Below are 16,136 nucleotides of genomic sequence, written 5' to 3'. Positions count from 1 at the left end.
CTGCTCTGTGTGTGTGTGTGTTTTGCCGCTCTCACAATACATCCGTACCTCTTCACCTTGCCTCTACTCTTCCTTTCCCTCCAAGATAGCAACAATCAACAAATTATCAAGCTCGTACGCGACGGTTACGTTTCAAAGCGACTATGGAAAATTCAAACAGCTCATCAAGGTTTGTATCTGTGAAAGTTAGCAAATCGTATGGCCAGCCTTCATCTTTGTCACAGTGTTTCCTCCATGTCAAGGTCATCTTCTTTAGGGTATAGATCCCGAATGCAGAGCAATCATAGTGGGATGGTCACAGATCTCAGCCCCTTGCATCTATCCCGGTGGTCCTCGTCGCCCACGTCCATCACCTCTCACTTACGGCCGGCTAACATCACCTCAATGTTCTATGCAGAAAATTTGGGAAGGTGGATTAAGAGGTGACAGTTAACCAGAAAAAAAAAGGCTCGGGCAGCGCCTCAAGCAGAGCAAGATAGGGCTTTCTTCGCTCCTGCATGAGCCTCTTTGCAAGCTTTATAGCCCAGTTCCAACATTTTTCAATCAAAGTATAGAATGCAGTCTTGTTTTCTTTGACCCTACACAGGAGCTGGTCGTGGCTCACCTGTGGACAAGATATGTGCCCGGCTTCTTTCACAAGACCCTAATGGCTGTAGCTTGTATGTCTACAACATATAGGCCGCTCTTGACTACCTGTGAATCAGAGCTGTACACCAATATTGTCGCACTCCAGGAATTTGAGTCTCCTTAATGATTTGATGGGTTTGCATCGACCGGTGATGGTATTGAGCCCAAGTCATCATTGGTAGGAGCAGACTCAGAAGAATTCAAGGCAAAGCTTGACCAAAAACCAACACCACTCCCAAAGTTTGTTGAAGGATGAGTAGGGCAAGCAGACACTTGATCTACATAAGTCGCTTAACCGTCAACATTGTGGCCATTAAGTTTTGACAGAGCTACATCTATGCCTTCCACCTTGTAAAAGTGACAAAACCAAAGCCCCAAGAGAGCCCCTGTCTCTCTATCCATGATAATCTTTGCATCTATCATCTTGCCATCGTGACGGGGCACCCGCGAGCAACGTAGGTGCTTAAGCCTAGACATGGTTAATGTCTATTCCCTTTTGTATCATAGTTTTGGGATCTATCCATGGCACCGCAGAAGGTGCATGCAGGTGTACAGTGTGTATATTTGTTTTTATCTTCAAATAATGCTCAAATTTTTTTTGCAGAGTATAGATGCTTTGAAAGGTAGAGGATGATTGAATGCCAAGGACCAAGGGTGTGTATGGAGGCAAGGGTTTCTTTTGCATTGTGAGGAAATATTTGGTGGGGTAATGTATTGCCTGTTTTTTAACTTGGTGGGTACATATAGGCAAATAAAACGAAATATGCTTAGTATTTTGTGTTGGTGGTTCGCTTATGTCATTTTTTAATGTGTTGCAGTTTCATCTTGAGTTTTTGATACGTCATTAAAGCTTGGAAGGGGGTTTTGATTGATATTTGAGGAATTTTCTTATGATGTTTGGTGTTGTTGACTTGGTTTTTTTTAGAAGCTTTGGGTATGTGCTATTTTTCTTGAGGGCATGAGAAACGAAGGAAGGTCGGGGACTACTGAGAAAAGCCAAAGGACCTAGGGTTTCACTCTAAGCAAGGCATTTAGCAAAATTTAATGTCACACACACTTTTAAAGTTTCATATAAGTGTCCCACTGGGGACATACAACATGTCTTGTCACATTGATATGTCAAGGCTTGGAGTTTGTGAGAGAGGAATGTGGCTCCGGGCTATATCCTGCTTCGATCCCATGCCCCCTCCGCCCCCATGTTTTTGCTATAGGACTCTATCAACCGCCTACCAAGCCTCACCATATCGATGCTAGCATAGCGAAAACCACAGACACAAAATGTCAACCTGTGGGACATAGTTCACTTGACTAGTGCATGGAGGCTATAAGAGATAACTAATCTCTCAAAAAACCCAAGTCCTGTGTGACCACAAGAGGCTCAGGGATGCTTGCTTTTGTGGTGAGTGTTTCTTCAAAATTCATGAATTATAGAGCAATTGTATCGCCCATGGTTTTCTCTTGTTGGTCCTCCCTAGAAGTGGATGCTTGAGACTTGATAAAATCTTGAGATTTTTGAAGCTCCTCCTTGAGATGAGCTATTTTCTTTTGGTAGTCGTCTTCTTTTTGCATAAATCTAATTGAGAGTTCTCATCATTGCATTTGCTCAATGTTGAATTCCATCTCAAGCTCTTTTGTCCATTGCTCTAGGGATTTGTAAGCCTCACCATTGTTTTGTAGTGTAACTACGGTGGGTTTGGTCCGTATCTGGTTGAGCAGCTGAGTTTGGTCTTGATAGTGTGACTCTGATTGTGTTAATTGAGCATTTTCTATATCAAGCTGGACTTGCACTCTTTGAGCAAATGAATTAGTATTCTGTAAGGCAGTGGTTACCTCTTTGAGATGTTTTTCTTGTTGTTGAGTTGTTGATAGCAAAGCTTCCAATTCTATTTCAAAATTTGTTGACACTTCTGACAGTTTCTTTTTTGTAGTCTACAGTGCTTCAGTACATGCGTCGTTGAACAATTGTGCTACTTCAAGCTACGTCGTTGTGAGCTTTAGCTGTTGCTAGAAGTGATGGATTTGGTGGTGTTGGGCATAGAATTTGTCTTTCATCCTATCCACAACTTCATATACATATCTAGCATATTCATCTATGTCCTCCAAGTCTTCAAGTTGCCTAGAAGTGATGGCTTCATGTTGATGTGATGGTCCAATTGTCTCTTCTGTTGGTAGATCATGTTCGTACATCTCTAGAATATCTCTTTGAGTTTCAAGATGATTAATCATGTTGAGTGCTAGCTCCTCTTCTAGAGGCTACTTTCTAGGCATGGTAGTGATATGTACTTCTTTCTACTTTTCTTTGAGCACTTCTTCCAACTTTTCTTTAGGCATTGCTTCTAACTTTTCTTTAGGCACTACTTCTAACTTTTCTTTAGGCACTTCTTCCAACTTTTCTTATGCTGGTTGAGCCGTTTTAGCAGCATGTGCCTTGGCTGCTCCCTTTAAGCCTCTTCGTGCTCATAGATTGAATCCAACCCAGCCAAAGGGTCATTGTCCTCATAGTACCTGCGATTTTTTGAGCGGATCTTGATCCGCTTTGATTGGGGTTTCCACTTTTCTACAAAGTGTCCTTTTAGCCCTTGTTCAAGCTCAAATGTAGCTGCTTCCCTTTCTAATATTGCTACTCTTTGTGATGACTCTTTGACTTGTATTGTGGGGCATGGTCTTTTCTTGGTATCTTGTTCTTCCATTTTGGTCTTGGTCTTTTCCCTTGCTCTTTTTTCAAGAGGGTCTTCATCTTCTTCCTCTTGATATTTATTAGTGTTTGGTTCCACTTCAGGGACATTGACAATTCTTGTATTGTAGCAATTGGTGGTGCTTTGGGAGATTCCTCTTCTTCATCTGCATCCATCTTGTTTTCCACCTATAGATTTTTCTTTGGAGTTAATGGTAGGTGATCCACTTGGTTGATAGCATGATATGCTATCCTAGTGAGTACTTCCGCATCCCCCAAAACTGTTACCTATTTGGTCTTCTTTACATGTGTTAGAGTGGTGTGGATGTATTGGGCATGGTTCACATCTGTAGACCCTTCTTTCTTCCATGCTCGTGTAAAGGTTGATGCATGTGCCATTGTGATTAGGGCAAGTGTAGCGGGATGGCCTCTTTGCAATAAAATGGAAGTGCTGGTGGTAAAGGCGGAGTGCTCCCTCTATTTTTTGTTGCCTGAGATCCTCAAATAATGGCAATTTATAGTGAAAATGGCCGTAGTAGCCAATTGGAGGTCTCTCATTGTCTGCCCGCCCCCCTTGGGCAGCTTCAAGACATCAGCTATTTGGTACTCACTGATGGTTACCTCCATTGGGGTGTTAATCAAATCCAAAATGGTGGCTTGACCATCTTCATGACGCTATGTATTAGCTCATAAGCCCTTTGGTAGTCGACATCACACGGTTCTAGTTGGATGTAGTCTGTGAGACCCATCTTTTCCCACAGTGTCCTAATTGTCTCTTCCCTTGCTAGGTCTTTATCTTCTTTCTACAGTATTTTTACTTCTACCTTTTCCCCAACAGAATTTCTCTTTGGCGCACCGAAGATGCATGTATGTGCATGTGGTTGCAAATTTGTGCCAGAGTGGATGTACAGGATGTGTATATGTTGTAGGTGATGTGCATGAAGTTGGATGGCTTTCTAAACTCTGTGGTGAGATTTACAAGGAATTATGTGTCCACTTTTCTCGCTATTAAAGCTTGTTCTTGCTTGAAGGAGTTAGGCTTGGTCAAACTTAGATCTTCGATGCGGTAAAGATAAATTTTGCATGACTTTGCTAATTTTGCCCCAAACTTATCACATGTAGCTTCTACTAGTTGGGTTAGGACTAAATGTGGCCCTTGTTCTATATATTGCACTTGATGTTGATTCCAATGAATTTGGTTGCTCTTGTTTGAGAAGAGATTGATTCGAGGTTGCCAACTTGTGGTTGTTGATCTTCAGGAAGTTAGTGTGAGTTAGATTTATTTCGTAGAGTGTCCCCTTAAGATTTAAGGTGAAATGGGTCAATATTTTGCATGGAAGTGGAAACTGTCAGTTTGCCATGAAGATATGGTCATTTTGGTATAACCTGATGAGGAGGACTCAAATACACTCCCAAATCTCCACAAACCTTCTACATAATTCCAACTTCAAGCGGGTCAAAGTTGGTCCCCATTGGAGTCCTTTATCTTCGGCACACCGAAGATAATAGGTCAAGGTTCTGGCTTGGATTCTCACTCTGGAGACCATCCATGTGTTCAATTACTTGAGATGAGCCCATGCTTCAAGTTTGGTGTGATTTGGAAACCCTGTGTGACTGCTGCATGTTGTTGTTTTTCTCAAAAACTCCCAGATTGCCATGTGTTGCTATGCCCCCTATGACCTTGGTGGTGGAAAAAACGGTAATCAAAACGCTTCTTGATATAGTTAGGATCTTACCCCTCATGGCCGGAGTGAGTGAGAGAGTCAAAAAATTGTGCACAGAAGTTTGCAAAAGAGTGTCAAAAACCACTAGCTAGAGCTCTCTCACAAAGGACTAGAATGAAAATGAGGGTAGAAATTGCCTAATGGACTATGCATACCTGGACTTTTCGGACATCCCCTATCCTATATCTAACCATTGAGTCGAGCAACCCTCATAATGTATCCTCGGATCAAAAATAAATAAAAAATGGACATCTGGAGACCTGACTGCCAAAAGTTGCCTAGAGTGCTTAGTGTGTCGGAGTGGCCATTGAACAATTTGATCAGAATTGCCCCAGAATTTTCCTAGTCGTTCCAATGATCTTCAAGGTCTGGCATTTCAAGTCGAATTTCAATTTTAAAATTTTTGCTTATTTATTTATTTAGGACTTTTATTAGCTTTTATAAACAAAATTGAACAAAATTATCCAAAATTAATAAGAAAAATTCCATTCCAAATCCAAAAATATAAAAACAAATCTAAATTTAGTCCTTGGCTATATATTTTGTGGATTTCTTCATTTTGATCACTTTCTGGGCCAAAAACATACAAGAAGAGTAAAAATTGTAATATTTTTGGCTTTGGTTTTGGGTACCCAAAATTTCTTGATTCCTCGCGTGCTAGTAATATGAGGATGGATACAATGGTGAATAGTGGACATAGGACTTGCGTTGTTCTTGCTTTCTGGTAACTTTGGATTCTTGAGAGTAGCTTTCCACTCTTCATGGCTATGAGAAAAAGGTACTCTTAAGTAGCCACCTTTGAGTGTTAAGGCTAAAATCTTTTCATCCCAATATAGGCTCGGAACCATGGGACTCCTAGCACCACATCTTCATTCATATGCTCATCAGGAATGCAAATAAAGATATGTGGAAATAGAAATTCATGCAAAAAGATGCTGAGATTAATCAGCTCTAATGTTGGTGTGAATTCCTTATGAAAAACCTTTACCTTAGTTTTGCAATATTCCAATTGTTGTGTGGTTGATTTTTTGTACGTGGAATAGTTGACATCATGGAGTCGTGCACCTATATCGGCTAGTGCCTTGACTCTGAATCCATCTTTCTAGGTCACTGTTATTCACATATCTAATCCATCTAGCCATTCATCATTTGTCTCCACCTCATTGTCAGATGAGGATTGAGTAAAGTAGTGATGGTGAACCTGAAGAATATTGAGTGGAAACACTTTAGGTATTGGTCACATTGTTGCCTTTCGTTTCAAAATCCAAATGCGTGCTTCTTCTTGGGCTTCCTCAATCACTAGTTGTCATTTAATCTTGCGTTCTTTGGCTACATACATTCTTTGCAAGAGGTCATTAGTTGATGGTAGATGGTATTTCCAAAAATGACATCCACTAATCAAATTTTCCATTACCTCTCCATCTAGGGTAGCTAGTTTTATAGCCCCACTTGGTGAAACATTCTCAATGACAAAAGGACCATGTCCTTTCTTCTTGAACTCAGGAATGTGTTGTTTCAAGGATTAAATGAGTACAAGGTCCCCTTGCTTGAAGACCTTCGCTAACAAATGTGAGTCAAGGAACTATTTTTATTTCCATTTTTGTGCATATATATGGGCTATGGCCGCTAGACTCTGTTCATCTAACCTCATTGAGTCCCCTAGTCGTTCTGACAACTCGTGGCCCTTTCAATTCTTACGCAGCTCTAAGAGTGGGCAATAAGAATTAATTCCATGGACAATACCACGTCTTGTCCATAGACTAAGTTAAAAGGAGTTGCATTCAAATTTATTTTGAATGACACTCTATAGGCTCATAAGGTTGAATGAAGATGCATTTCCCAATCGGTTCCTCCTGTACTAACAATCTTGGTTAGCATTATGCTCAAGATCTTGTTGGTATGTTTGGCTTGACTATTTTCTTGAGGATGATAGGGTGCATATTTGTTATGGGATCACCAGAAAATTGTTCAACAAGTGTTCTATAACCTCATTAAGAAAAGTGTTCCTTGATCACTCTCCAGCTCAATAGGAAGCTTGTACCGCATGAATATGCACTCATACAAGAATGTTGTGGTCGTTAAAATGTCGTTCTTCCTTGTGTCTCTTGCCTCAACCCATTTGGTCAAGTAATTCGTGGCCACAATAATATATTGTGCCTGAGTCTTTTATGCTAGTGGTTGTATTGGACTGACAAAATCTATACCCACTTAGCAAATGCACGTGCTCCCATCATAGGTCGCAATGGAATACTTTCAATTCTTGTTGACATGAATCACATCATTGAACAAATTCTTTTGCATCACCAAATAGAGTTGGCCACCAAATGCCAGCCATCAATAGAGCTCTAGATGTAGTTTCATAAGAGTGCTTGTTCCAAGATAGGAAGGTATTCATCTTCATTGGCACATAGTCTGAGTTGTTGGTCCTTTCCTCATTGATAGAGTTAATGTCCAATCATCATGTAGTTGGCTGCCTTGGTCTTGATTTCACTTTGTTTTCTCTTACTCATATCTTCATGGAACGTGCTATTGGTCCGATACTCTACTAGATATCTACTCCATTATGGTGTCACAAAGATTTGGAATAAGGTGGCATGACGTACAAAAGCCTTTTCCTTACACTGAGAATAATTGTTCACATGGACATGAATGTCCTTCCTCATAGTAGGCCAATAGATCCCTATCCAGGTTAATTGTCTCGTAAGGCTTAGTCTTTTTCATATTGGAGTCCTACTACTTCGCATGAGCTCGAGTCAAATAGTTTGCATGTTCCTCAAGGCCAATGCACAACCGTAGAATTCCATCCTTGTTCCTCTATTATGGCCTTCTAGCCAGTAATTGATATAAAGAAGATTGCTCAATCAATCATGATATAATAGGAAGTGGCATATCCGTGAATCTATTTGAGCTATGGTCATTAGAGATACAAGGTCCTCCGACCATCTAGGAGTCATCTCCACGGAAACAAATAAGCATCTAGTAAAATCATCATCTACCCCATTTGGTGCTTCTGCCGAAGTAATTCTTGATAGGTGATCCACTCTTTGGTGAGATGTGTCCTTATTGATTACCAATGTGATCAACTCTTTGGTGAGATGTGTCCTTATTGATTACCAATGTGAAATACTCGAGTAGAATGATAAACCATCTTACAATTATTTATATGTTTCATGGCTTGTTCACCAGATAGAGTAAGGCTTGATGGTCCACAAAAAAGACAAAACTTGATAGCTAGCAAGTAGTGTCAAAATTTCTTAACCACAAATACCATTCCAAGACCCTCCCTTTTGATCATGGTGTAGTCTTTTCAGCTAAATTTAATTGTTTGCTAGCATAGGAGATAGGAAAGTCCATTGTCTCCTCATTTGGCTGAGCTAAGATGCATCCAATAGAAAAATTTGAAGCATCAACAAGCACATGGAAACTTTGTTCCAATCTAGAGTCTTCAATATTGGTGCTGATGCAAGGGCTTGTTTGAGATTTTGGAATGACTTATTAAATTCATCCGTCCATTCAAAGTGATTGATAAGGCCATAAATGGGTTTTGCAATGATTGCATACATGTAGATGAGCCTACATGTACGGTAATAGTCATAATGCCCCATAAGTGCCTGAACTTCCTTGAATTTTATTAGTCTTGATATCTCAACAATTACTCCTACTTTCTTCATGTCTGTAGAATTTTTTTTTTTTGATACAATATGTCCAAAAAATTTTCCCTACCTAGCCATAAATACTCACTTTCTTGTATTTAAATAAATTCTATATAGATGGCATTTCCCAAAGACACATTGTAAGTGTTCAAAATGGCTCTCTCTTATTGTATAATGCACACAAAGATAAGCCATGTAAACTTCTAGGAAATCCCACAAATATTCCTTAAAATCATGGCTCATTAGCCGCCGCCAGAATGTCGTTGGTGCATTGGTCAGTCCAAAAGGCATGACAGCATGACCCTATAAGCAAATGTTGACTAGAAGAACACTAAGAAGGATCACCTTGTAATATTTCATTTTGATAGTTTTGAGAGATTATTTTTGGTGGGAATGTGCCCTCTTATAAGAGGAAGAAAAACCTCCAATTTTGTAAAACCCTACGAGACTAATTAATTAATGAATCTTTGGGTTTACTGTGTCCGAGAGAGTGTGATCTTAAGAGACAGGGGAAGTGACATCATATAGAGCAACCATTGCAAAGCTGACACCACCAGCAACTATTAGCAACCACAAGGGATATGCACCAATGCTAAGCTTGTGAGTTTTTGGTCTCATTGTAAGACGAGCTCCCAATAGCTTTTGAGCGATTTATCTTGCAAACTGTGTCTCTATTTTGCGATTTCTTCATTCCAGTAGGTTCACGACGAGAAGAGATACACATTAGGATCGTGCATGTTGAGAATTGGAGACCTATAATAGAAGGTTTTCCTTCATACACATTTTCCTACACCAAGTGGTTACAAGTAGGATATAGGGTCAAAGTCCATAGGGTAGTGACCTCTTGGTAAGTAGAGGATTCCTTGTGAGTTTTGAGGCGATTCAAGGACTTTTGGTCTTGATTTTGGTAGTTGAGCATCGTAGGTTGTATTGCAATCACAAGCACATATGATGTCTAGGTTTAATTTCCTCGAGTAGTGAGCGTCTTAGAAGATTGAGTAGGTGTTTGACAACTCGCTATTTTCTTCCATGCACCAGTGGGTCGAGCTATGTCCTTGGCGAACATTTTGGTATGTCAGTTTAGTTCTTGCTATGCTAGCATCTTCTTGCGGCATATCCATCAACATTGGTGCTGTTGTCGGGGACGAGAGCCCTAGGTAGGTGACCTTAGACTATTCCTACGAGGTAGAAGTCCCTCTGGTTTTTAGAGTCTTCTTATTTTATTTTAGGTAGGATCTGGGGAGTTGGACTCTTGAGATCTAGGAGAGGTGGTAGAGAGAATGTGACTCGCCTAGATTTTCCACCATAGGTAGTATTAGTCGTGTTTTAGTGTTGATGGTGTGTGAGTGCTTTGTGAGGTGATAAAAGTGTTAGCTAGTCCGTGTGAGGCAGTGAATCATTTTTCTAATCATAAATGCAACAGTCCATATGATGTCTAGGAGTAGTTTTAAAAAGGATATGTTGATTATGATCTAGAGCTATTCATCACAGATTCAATTTCTTGTGTGATTGTTTGCATTTAAAATTCTATAAAAGTTTGATCTTTAGTGTAAAAATGCAACAAACAAGCTTTTGGGGATATTTGTGCATGATTGAATGATCATGAGTATATAAGAAAGCATATGCAAGAGATCTATTTAAAAAATTTGCAATTCTAAAACTCTAGTGTATGATGTCCTAAAGGCTAGCATAATGCCAAGTTTGACAAAACATGCTACACTAGGGTGTTCAAAAGGTGAGTTTTACCGTAAATACACCTTGAGTTTTTAACAACACTTCGTACCCAAAAGAAAAAAGGTGGAGTATCGAAAACAAAAAAATGGAAACTTGTGATTTTGAGCATAAATTTGCATGAAAATTGATAAAAGTTCTTGAAAACCTAGTGCTAGCGACTTTTAAATGCCTATGGATAAGTTTTAGTGACAAAAATCCATCAACAAACATCATATGCGTATGATGTTGGAAGAGTGAATTTGGCATCCAAATTGAACTTTTGACTTCACAACCATGTTTTGCATGTTGTATTGAGCACATACACCAAGATTCAATTCATTTGGACATATAGATTGGGTATTGAGAGGATTTTACTCTTTTTAGGAAATTCCTTGTCAAAAAATGGTGATTTTGTGCAAGTTTGACTTCCAAAATTTGTTGTGAGTTCATGTGCATGATGCATCAAGGGCCACCTGGGGTAGGAATAAAACTTCATTCTAACCAGATAGACATCATACACGTATAATGTCCTAGAGGCCAGATTTGGGATTAAAGGACACATTTGAGTACACCCTTGTGATCTACAACATTTAGGAAAAATTCCTTTGAATTTGGAATTGTAAAGGCCAAGAGACAGATAAAGGCAAAGTGAATGCTTGAATTGATCATATCTAGCACAAAAAGTGTTGAAATTGAGTTGTGAAATCTGTTGTGAGTTGCTTGTGTGGTGGGGGACCTCTGAAATGAGTGTCACCTCAGTTTGACTAGTTGGACATCATATGTATATAATGTCGAAAGGGAATTTTTAGAGAACATAGATGACATCAGAGATAACAACGGTGTTTAGCACCACAAAAACAAGCTTAGAGACCAATTTTCATCCAATTTGGATCATCTTTGACTCAGAAGACCTCTTGGAAAAGCCGACATCAACTAAGACATAATTAGGGGTGATAGACCTGCCAAGTGGTGTTTGAATAGCAAAGCAGAACTTGGAGTAAATAGAGCACATCAAAGAGAGTCTAAATTTCAAATTTGGGCTAATTCTAATCACTTAGAATGGAAAACAAGAGAATTGGCAGTAATCATGGTAAACAACGATGGTGATAGGTTCCACGATGAGGAGGGAAACCACTACCTCATGGTTAAAGACCCAAAAAATTACAATCAGTATGGAGACAACGTAGAAAAAGGGAAGATGGCTATGGAGACCCAAGAATTGCCTCCTAAACGCACTCTTCGCGGAGCCTTCTACATTCATGACAAGAGAGAAGTGAGAGTGGCTACAATTCAAAAAACTATTGAGATTTACAAGCACAAGGAAAGGAGAGTCACCTCTTACAAAAATTGCATGGAACCCCTTGTGAATAAATTAAGCCGTAGACAAAGTCTATACTTATTTTTGTATGTTCTGCAACTGGAACCCATATCATCTTTGTCGATAAGTATGAATGCAAATACGAGCCAATTCATTCAGAAGATGTAGAGAGAGTAATAGCACCAAAAATGTTGGCGCATGCTTTGAAGAGAATCAAAAGCCCATAGAAACCCCTAGAAAATCTACAATTCCCTTCTCAAATGATTATGACACCACATCGCAATCAAATAGACAGCCATTGCCCAACCCTCAGAACTCACAAACCTCATCGCTTTCATTTCAAGCATGGCTCGATCAGTTTGCAACACCATACGTGAATATGAAAGAGGGTGGATATCATGCCATGTTAGGGCTGGAAGCACTACCAAAGCCACCACTCCATCAACAATACCAAGATGAGAGTAGAATGAGAATGTCAAATCCAACCAAGACTGAAGCACCACATTGAGAATGAGAACAAGAGAAAAGGGTCTTAGCAGTATTAGATATATATCTATGTTATGTATATTATCTATTATACACTCTTTATTATATACTCTGTATACTATACATTTACAATATACTAGGTATTCTACATACTTTATATTATATGTATACTTATAATATTGTATACCCATTATTATGTATTGTACACTATATATATTATATGTTGTGTATATTATATATTTACAATATACTATGTATTCAATTACTTTATATAATATCTCTCTAATTCAATTATACACCATATATAATCTACATATACTCTTTATACATATAATAAATACTAATAAAATATTCTATGTAATTCTATATCTATAGTATATATATTATATAATGTACATAAATATATTGTAAATACCTATATTATAAATTTTGAGTATATATACTATCTATCTAGTATATATACTATATATTATATATTTTACATAATATATAATGTATTAATATATATAATCTATACCACAAGTCAAAACTTTGGGAGCTCTATCTCCCCCCCTTTTTTTTAAATTTTGAGTTGTGGTATATCCCATAATATATGTACACCTAATTGGTTTCAAGTAAAATGGATATAATAAAACACATATCATCACTATTTCTTTCAATACGTTCATTGATTCGAAAAAAAAAGGGGAGGCAAAGCTCCCCCATCATCCGCGTGCGTGGATGATGGGTGAGCTATGCCTCCCCCTTTTTTTTGTTGAATCAATGAGCCTAGTGAAGGAAATTTGGTAATATGCATAAATACAAACATGTATTGCTCATTATGTTGATTAGCATCACTTCTCAATCCAAAAAATGCAAAAAAATGGGGGGGGGGACAGAGCCCCCCATCATCCGCGCACATGGATGATGGGGGGCTCTGCCGCCCCCCCCCCCCCCCCCCCCCCCCCCCCCCCCCCCCCCCCCCCCCCCCCCCCCCCCCCCCCCACCCCACCCCCCCCCCATTTTTTTGCATTTTTTGGATTGAGAAGTGATGCTAATCAACATAATGAGCAATACATGTTTGTATTTATGCATATTACCAAATTTCCTTCACTAGGCTCATTGATTCAACAAAAAAAAAGGGGGAGGCAAAGCTCCCCCATCATCCGCGTGCGTGGATGATGGGTGAGCTATGCCTCCCCCTTTTTTTTTGTTGAATCAATGAGCCTAGTGAAGGAAATTTGGTAATATGCATAAATACAAACATGTATTGCTCATTATGTTGATTAGCATCACTTCTCAATCCAAAAAATGCAAAAAAATGGGGGGGTGGGGGTGGGGTGGGGGGGGGGGGGGGGGGGGGGACAGAGCCCCCCATCATCCGCGCACATGGATGATGGGGGGCTCTGCCGCCCCCCCCCCCCCCCCCCCCCCCCCCCCCCCCTTTTTCCCAAAAAAGTCAATTGGCGGACTGTCCATAAGCTGTAAGTGGAAAACCCCTTACAGATGATGGGGGGCTCTATCGCCCCCCTTTTTTTTTGGAAAAAAGTCAATTGAGAGCAGATGTGTGTTAACATAATGAGCAATAATCATTACATTAAGCAATTATATCTAAAACTATAAGTATATTTACAGGAATAAGTATATTATATATATATTATCTACTATGATTCTATATTAAGTACATACTATTATATATGTAATTATAATTATATTACCTAATTATAATATTAAGTATATATTATATCATTATAGTTTAAATATAAACTAAACGTATAATATGTGTAGTATATAATATACTAATATATTGTATACTACGATAAGATATATTATTTTAGTTTAGCTCTTTATACTATATACTTAAATCCCATTTTGACTAGTTTATAGATCTAATATGCATTTAACCACCAACAATATTGCACCTGATCGTCTCAAGATTTCTTTCTATATTGACTGATTTTGTTGTGGCAGTGTCCTTTGGTTGAGCTTTATCTGCATTTTCTTTGCTTTGACCACCTGCTTCAATCGATGTTGTCTCGTATAACTGCGATAGTGCACTTTTTGTTTGCAATTGATGAGCATAATCTGCTTGCATCTGAGCAACCTTTGATCTTAAAATATCCACTATACTTTCTGGAAGAATCTGTCTCTTTGGAGGAGATTTTGGTGGTGAACTTTGTGTAGCTTTCTGGAGTTTAGCTTCTATTGACTTTGAATTTTCTATCACATGTTCTGGTAGCTTGAGGCTTTGCATCGTCTTCAGATAGTCTTTGACTTTAGTCTTACCATCCATAGGGGTTTGTACAAGATCAAAATCTTGCTGATATTCGTTACCATGTGCATCTCAATATGCATATGTGAACTTGGTCACATGTAACTGTTTGAACACTATGGAATTTGTCGGTTTTTTACTCTGGCTTTTGAAGATCAGCTGAAACTTTTGTCCTTGATGATCTTCATAGAGGCATTTATCTGTAAACTCTGATGTAATATGGATCAGTTGGAAACTTCCAACAACCATATGATCTTTCAATTGAAGAGGTGTATTGGCTAGAAGCTCTAGGGCTTCTAAATGGTGTAGCATTTCCTGGTACATGTTGGTTTTGACGGATTTGCATCTCCCCCCTTCCTAGGGTGATCACTATAGCTTGCTTCATTGTAAGAGTTCAAAATTGTTTGGCTTTGATTTAGTCTCACCTTTTAGGACTGTGAAGGCACACTTTGGGTAGCATTGTTGATGTTTGGCATCTGTAAACCTTCTGCATAGTTTCCTATGTATCTTCATGAAACATGATAAATTATTCCCCAAGTGAAGCTATAGATAGAATTATCTTTGCCCCGACATTGTCTATTCTATGGGTCTCCTATGATATAAGCTTCTGTGGTTTCAGGACCCAAGGCATCATAAATGCTAGACTCTCATCTATATCTATGGCTGTATTGGTCAAAGTATATGTTCGTTTGGTTATAATGTCGAAGCTTGATTTTTGTTGGAGGAGAGTTTGGCTCTAAACAAATTTCTAGGTTCACTCGGGTAATATCCTTCAGCTCTAAAGAGGATGGGCTATAATAAATTCTTTCCCCTGAAATGAACCATTCTTTCGGATCTATCACTGGACGCACTTCTATGAGTTGGTACGTGGGCCGTTCAAATTTAAAATCTTTGACAATATACAACAAGCAAGTCAAGAGCTAAAATTTTCCACCCTACTCGACAAAATGGTGGCATCCAAAGACCAACGCAATGGAAGAGGCCTAAATTTCTCGAACTTATAGAATTGGATTTCTGGTCTTGAACAGGTAAGTCCAAGTCGCCACTAAAAATATATGGCATAAAAATCAGAGATAAGTGCTCCTTTTTCCGCCAAATCCATTTTGATTTAGGTTCCCTACTCGGAGATGCTCTTATTTGTGTTTCAAACCTTGGAACTGTCTTTGGTACAATCGAGGATGTTTCGAGCCAAAATCGGCCTGTCCTTAAGTTGTGCCTTTGGTACCCATATATGCCTGACTCCTTGCATACTATCTGTAGAATTTTCTTGTCTATAGGATTGAGAAGATTGATTGCTTCGTGGGTTGTTCTGCTGGTAACCTTCTTTCCGTGCCTCATTTCTTGGTGCAATTGGAACAATGAGTTGTCCGCTTTTAGGTGATAGCTTAAGCTGATTAGTATCCCAATCTGGTATTGCCTTGTACATCCGCATCCGTGAGATTCCAAGAATCGTTATTTCATTCATGTGCTCATCTGGTAAGCATACAAACTGATGACGACATGAACATCCATGTATTATCACATTTGAGTTGACTATGCCCAGTGTCGGTGTTGGGTTCTTGTTGCATCCTTTAATTGCTGATATTCTTGAAGTCAAAGACTGATTCGTTGCTGTTGTACTTTGATGTGAAGGTCCATTCCATCTAACAATTCATCATTTGTTGATACTGCATCCTTTTGTAATTCCCAT

The sequence above is a fragment of the Adiantum capillus-veneris genome, chromosome 21 (genome assembly GCF_014529385.1).
Source record: "Adiantum capillus-veneris isolate H3 chromosome 21, ASM1452938v2, whole genome shotgun sequence".
NCBI lineage: Eukaryota > Viridiplantae > Streptophyta > Polypodiopsida > Polypodiales > Pteridaceae > Adiantum > Adiantum capillus-veneris.
Note: the sequence above shows the minus strand (reverse complement) of the source record.